The sequence below is a fragment of the Culex pipiens genome, chromosome 3 (assembly GCF_016801865.2).
Source record: "Culex pipiens pallens isolate TS chromosome 3, TS_CPP_V2, whole genome shotgun sequence".
Classification (NCBI taxonomy): Eukaryota; Metazoa; Arthropoda; class Insecta; order Diptera; family Culicidae; genus Culex; species Culex pipiens.
In genome coordinates, this window is record NC_068939.1 from 53908154 (window position 1) to 53914314 (window position 6161).

The following is a 6161-nucleotide window of genomic DNA, read 5'->3' on the forward strand; positions in this document are numbered from 1 at the left end:
CCCCTGGGCAACGGTCAGATTAGTGGTCAAAGGCAACTGGAAAAAGGCAGCGTCGCTGTCTATTGAGGGAAAAGGATGATTAAATTGTGAGATTTTAGGAAGCTAGAATCTTTCAAACTTACCACACTTTTTGGAAACACGATTTAACGGTATTGGACGCTCGTCGTGGCGCGAGGTCCGAATCCGTCCTCTTTTGATTCCGCAGTCCGTGTCCACTTTGCCTTAAGAGTGAGCTTACTAGGGGCCGGGCTCCGCGGAACTCAACGCCGCTAGCTTCGGCACCGACATTGCCCGTCTTGTACGGTCTGGCCAGCTGCGTTTGGCGGTACGCCTATCGGTCTTTACAGGAGCCTCTCTTGCGGTCATCGCGATCGCCGCGGGTCCCTCCGGAATCGCCGGCACAAAACGGGCTTCAGGAACTATCTTTGGAGGGCAGTGCAGGTACCTTCACCACCGGTTATAAAGTGCACCTCGTTTTGGCCAACACACGAAAAAAAAAAACATAAACAAACTGTCGCAGGTTGGGAATTTGGTTGCGGTTTTGGTTGCGTTTGACAGTTGTTACGATCGAAAAAACTTTGAGAAAAGCGAGGGGCGCTTTCGAAAACAAAATGTTTCGAAAGTGATGAAAATGTTGTCGTTTTTGAAAACATTTGAAACGAAATCGAAAACAAACGATGTTATCGATTTCAACACAATTTGGTTTCGGTATTGCGGACCGGATTTCTATCCGTGTACGTAACGTGATTTTCGAATGCTCACCGCTGCTCCCCACTAATACAATTAGACTACAGCTCGACGCTGTCGTGCTATCATGTCGCACTCGCCATTTCGGCGTTCCAAGAAAAACGCGTTTTAATGTTTGACCTTGAATAAACAAAAACGAGAGCACGCAATGTAAACAATAAAAACACGTTTTGTTTGGTTGACTATGCTGTACATTGCCCCTAAGTTTGGTTGTATTTGGTTGCCGGAGTCCCGAGTTATAATTACAAATGTTTACGGTAGTCTCAATTGTACGTGCGTCAAACAAGATAGCACGACAAGATTGGAACTTCTTTCATATGAAAAGTGACAAAAATCCGCGGAGCTTTTTTGGTTTTTATTGAATATCTCAGGATTGAAATCGAATTTTGGGGATCTGTGAAGGTCAAAATGTGAGGCACTGTGAGCTGCACAAAATGGCGTTCTTACCTAAATTTGGCCCAAAATGCACGTACGACAAGTTAGCACGACGGCGACGAGATGTAAACATAAACAAAGTAGAAGGCTATGTTCAAGCTCAAGCGTGACATATTTTTTGCTGCTGAAGTGACTTGTTTTGAAACATTTTGGATCTGCTGATGTGAAAGTTTTCGCTGAAAATTAAGTGCTTCGCGCATTTTTTGTTCGTGGACTACACGATGAGCAGCCAAAACCCCTTTTTAATTTTCAACGAGACGAAACAATGCGTCAGAAGTGGGTGGAATTTAGTGAATCAGAAGAGTAATCGAATAGAAGTTCCATGATTATGTATCTTTTAAGCGCAGTGATAATATCGGAGTATGAATATTCAATAATATTTGGCAGGTGCCATTCATAGTTATTGAAAAGCGCCATAAACATAGGTTTTGCATGAGACATACTTATTGACGAATTGGGCCAATCTTGCTTTCATCCATCTTTAAAAGATTTGTTGACTTCGAACGCTTTAAAAGCTCGACGCCATCGATTTTTTTATTCCTAACAAAATATTTGAATTATAGATCGATTGTAATACTTGCCGCTTCTTGGTATCATTTTGCAAACAGTAAATTGGTTCCGCTTTGACAGTTATAAATTGAGGCCGCTTTGCGTACGACTACTCTGCACCCAGGTTTTGTGCAGTGATGTTCAAGACAAATTTTTATGGGGGACAACATTTGAAAAGGGAACATAAAACATTTCGAGTCGTTATGTTAGAATCTGGATCAAAAAGTAACAATTAACAAATGACGGTTATAATAAATTTGAGATCATTCAATGAGACAGATTAGATGTCAAAATAATGTTTATTTCATGCATAAATTTTCATTATTTTTTTTCAAATGCAACTTAAAATAGCAAATACAAAAAGGGCATCTGATTTGTTTTTGTTTGGCCCTTAGGGCGACCTACCTTTGAGTGGTCCGAAAAAATGCCACATTTTTCAAAAAATCATAGCGCCGTTTCAAACGATTTTAATTCGTTTGAGCGGAAATGTAAATCTGAAAATAATGATATCGGAAATGTGATTTTTTGCAAAAACTTACGAAAATGACAATTTTTCGGACCACCCTAACAAAGCTTAGGACAGCTCAAGGGCCAATTAAGAAAATACGGGTCTAAATATTTCGGAACCCCCAGTCCAATTTTGAGTCCGAACCCTTCGGTTTTGTTTTGTTCTCTTTTCAAATGGAACTGCTGAATGTATTTTCTATTTTCAACAAAAATTATCGCGAAATTAAGTCAATTAACCACTTTGATAACAATCCATTTTTACTGAATGTGTCAGCAAATATTTTGCAGAATCTTTCCTGTTATTTTTTAATTTAACTATTTTTATTTATATTTTGTTTTTGTGTATTTATAATAACAGGAAATAAGTATTTAAGAAACTATAAAAAACCGGGACCCGTGGTGCAGGGGTGAGCGTGATTGCCTCAATCGTGCTCAATCCCAGAAGGTCCCGGTGGCATTTTTCGAGACGACATTTGTCTGATCATGCTTTCCGTCGGACGGGGAAGTAAATGTTGGCCCCGGTCTAACCTAGAGGTTAGGTCGTTAGCTCAATCCAGGTGTAGGAGTCGTCTCCCTGGGTTCTGTCTCGGTGGAGTCGCTGGTAGGCAGTTGGACTAACAATCTGAAAGTTGTCAGCTTGAATTGGGGTGGGTGGAAGCTAAGGTTTAAAAAAGTGTAAAAGTATATAAGTGTTTTTCAGACCTGCATAGACTGATTTTGTTGTAAATATATATAAATGCCATGTGCCTAAACAAAAAAAAAAAACACTTGGCCATAAAAAAACAGTTTTATAATATTTTTTTCAACAAATCAATTGCTTTGCAAGAAGTCGAATTCACTATTGTGTGACTCCTTATGTTCCTGAAACACTTTTCAATTGTTAGATAAATGACCATTCGAACAAGAAACGGTCCCAAAATCTCTTCCACTTTCGATTCAGCAAAACATTCCAATGTTCGTTTCGCCTAGCACCAAAACCCAACTCAAAACAACCTAACGACGAGACCACGCCGAGACGACGGAGAGAACGGTGTGACATTTATTTTTGTTTTATTTATAATTTAAGAATAGCGAAAAGTGGGAAAATTTTATCACTGCTCCTCCTCCTTCCGTGGCGTTTTCCTCGGCCATTCATTCAATGAACTGCATTTCGTCCCCGGCGTAGTTTTAAGATTGAGAGTGGAATTTCACTTTCGATACTAATTTGTTATTTGAGAGATGGACTCTTTCTTTCTTTCACTGTTTTTCTCTCGCCAGAGCGTGATGCAGGGTGACAGATCGGGGGTTCGGGACGCCCGAAAGGGGACGATTTTGGGCAGCGGATTTAATTAATGGCGTGTTTATTTTGGCTCGCGTACAGATTCTTCCGCCTCGTTGTGATCCCGGAGACAGTTATGTTGGCATCACTGTCGGGGGAAAGGTGGGGGCTTGAGTTATGGAGAAGATTGTCTTTTTTTGGAAAAGGGGTTTAAGATTTGCTGGTCTGTTAGGAAATGAAAGAAAACAATATTATTATCAGGTTATCCAATTTTAAATAGTACTTTATGCAATAAGTTGCAAAAACGATTTTTTTGCAATTCCGTCGTGAAACTACTTACTTTTCCTGTCATTCATGAACGACGAAATAGCCTACTTTTCTGTACCAAAAATAACAGAATCGAATAGCAACACTTTTCAAAATAAATGCTGAAAAGTTCTACTTTTCAGCACTCAAATGGGTGCTGAAAAGTTGAACTTTTCAGCACTTGTTTTGAAAAGTAACACTTTTCAACATTTTTTTGATTTAAACGATTTATTGACAAAATACATGAAAATTTGACATAAAATTTCACTCAATGTGTGTTTTTTGGAATTGCAAAAAATGTTGTATGGAACTCGTTGCAAAACTTGATTTTTTCAGCACTCTTCGTATTGAAACTTATTGCATAAACTACTATTTCAGCTAATGTCATACATTTATCCACCGTTTACCGAGTTGGATAAATATGACGAGCGCTGATAAAATCAAGTTTTTGTTTTCTTGCATTTGAACGTTACTTGTCGTCAAGATAAGTTTCAAACCCCAAAAAAGTATTGAACAGTGTTTCTTTTCAATACAAGATACCATGGGATTTAGGAACATTTTTTCCGTGCAGGCCAATTCGTCATCCGAGAATGATAAGAAAAGTAAGTAGTCTCACAACGGTGATAGAACTGCCCCGAACACAGTCCTGAATCAATCAATTAACGAATCACAGCCAACAAAGCAAAGCAGTCAAAACAAAAATGTTTTCATCTAGATTTTCATGCTGAAATCCTGGATACACGAGTCCACAATTAACTTTTCCCTGTTTCGCTGCACATCGCTCACTGTCCCGTTCCCTCAACTCGGTACAGTTTCCAAAACTGTGAAACTATCTTTCCGGTCCCTCGATTGGACCATCGGTGCAATAAATCAACTCTCCAAAAACTCATCCAATCTCACTCTGGCAGACTGGGTTTCGGTTCGTCAGAGTGAGGTCGTACACTGTGGGCAAAAACTGCACAACTTCTTTTTGTTTTCAAAAATATTTTTTCGGATTTTATCTCAAATATTTAAATCTAAGGTTTTTTTTAAAATAAACTCATAGCTGAAATAAAAAAAATCTGAAATAAATAATAGAACATTTTTGTGCCGTTGCACTTTCTGTCAGTGCATTCATTGACAGGCTGAACACGTCGAGACTTCACCATACCTCACCTTCTATCCCATACGGTATTTTTATTTTTTTCTCGTTCCTCGACATCAGCTGATCCAAAGCAATACCTCAAATGTCTTTTTTGTGTTGTTTTTAAAAATATCTGTGTCAGTGCAATGCCGCCGTTGTCGTCAGACAACCCAACAACAACGAGCAAACACTGCTGCATAATTAAATATTCACCTTTTTCTGGCTCTTCCTTGGTTCCTCTGCTTTTCACCACCACCACCTTCTCACTAGTTGGGTGGCCCTCTGAGCTCCCGCAGCGAGGGTGGGGAGTTTTTCACCAAACCAACTCGTCTCGTTCCAGCGACCAGTTTTCCACGGTTGGCAAAACTTTGCGAAACTCCCAGCGACGATGACGACGATGATGGTACGGCCGCACGAGAAAAACTTACGACGATGAAAAGTTTTAGACACTTTTTTGTGCGGATTTGGAGCTTAAATTGAGGTTGTTGAAAGTTTGTCGTAAAATTTATGCAGTGTTTAGTTACTAGTGTTGAGACAGTTATCTGTTACATTGCAACAGCAGAATTCATTTGTTTATAACAATGAATAATAAGTTATGTAACAATTGTATGTTTAGGAAATAAACATTTTCCTTCTTTGTAAAAGTGGAAAAATATATTATTATTGAATCGTTTTCTTAAATTTCAAAACTTATTTATTCTAAATATGATTAAAATCTCTGAGGTGTTTTCTGACGTTCGAGAGTTTTAACTATTCTATAAATTATAAATTTTTGTATCTTTTTGATGAAACTTTGTCCATGCATTTTCCGAGTTCAAATTTCCACCGCCTTTCTCAAATATCAAAATTTAAAAACAGTTTTTTAACTAGGATTTGAATATTCACTGGAAATATTTGTACAATCGGTAAACTTCACAGTAAAACAAAAAAAATCATGGTAATATGACATCTAAGCAATTCTCTACGAATTCGATCTTTTTTCTTGAATTTTAATTTTTGTATTTATTATCCGGCTAAAACGTTTATGGAGCTTTCGGTAAGTTCAAAGAAGCCATTTTGCATCATTAGTTTGTCCATTTAATTTTCCTTAAAAGTTTGGCAGCTGTCCATACAAAAATGATGTTTGAAAATCTCTTTTGATAGATTTTTTCTATCGATTTAGTAACTTCGGCAAAATTGTAGGCATGAATAAGGACTACACTGAAAAAAATGATAAACAGTAAATTTTTGTTTTGG

General features: G+C 38.1%; 1 long non-coding RNA gene across 1 annotated transcript in view; it reads right to left on the minus strand.

The window, feature by feature from the left end:
• Positions 1-5462, minus strand: part of LOC120427422 (uncharacterized) — a 72419-nt gene extending 66957 nt beyond the window's left edge. Inside the window, exon 1 of the long non-coding RNA XR_005606878.2 lies at positions 5139-5462. This is a non-coding gene — a long non-coding RNA (uncharacterized LOC120427422). The remainder of the gene's footprint in view (positions 1-5138) is intronic.
• Between the last annotated feature and the right edge of the window lie 699 nt (positions 5463-6161).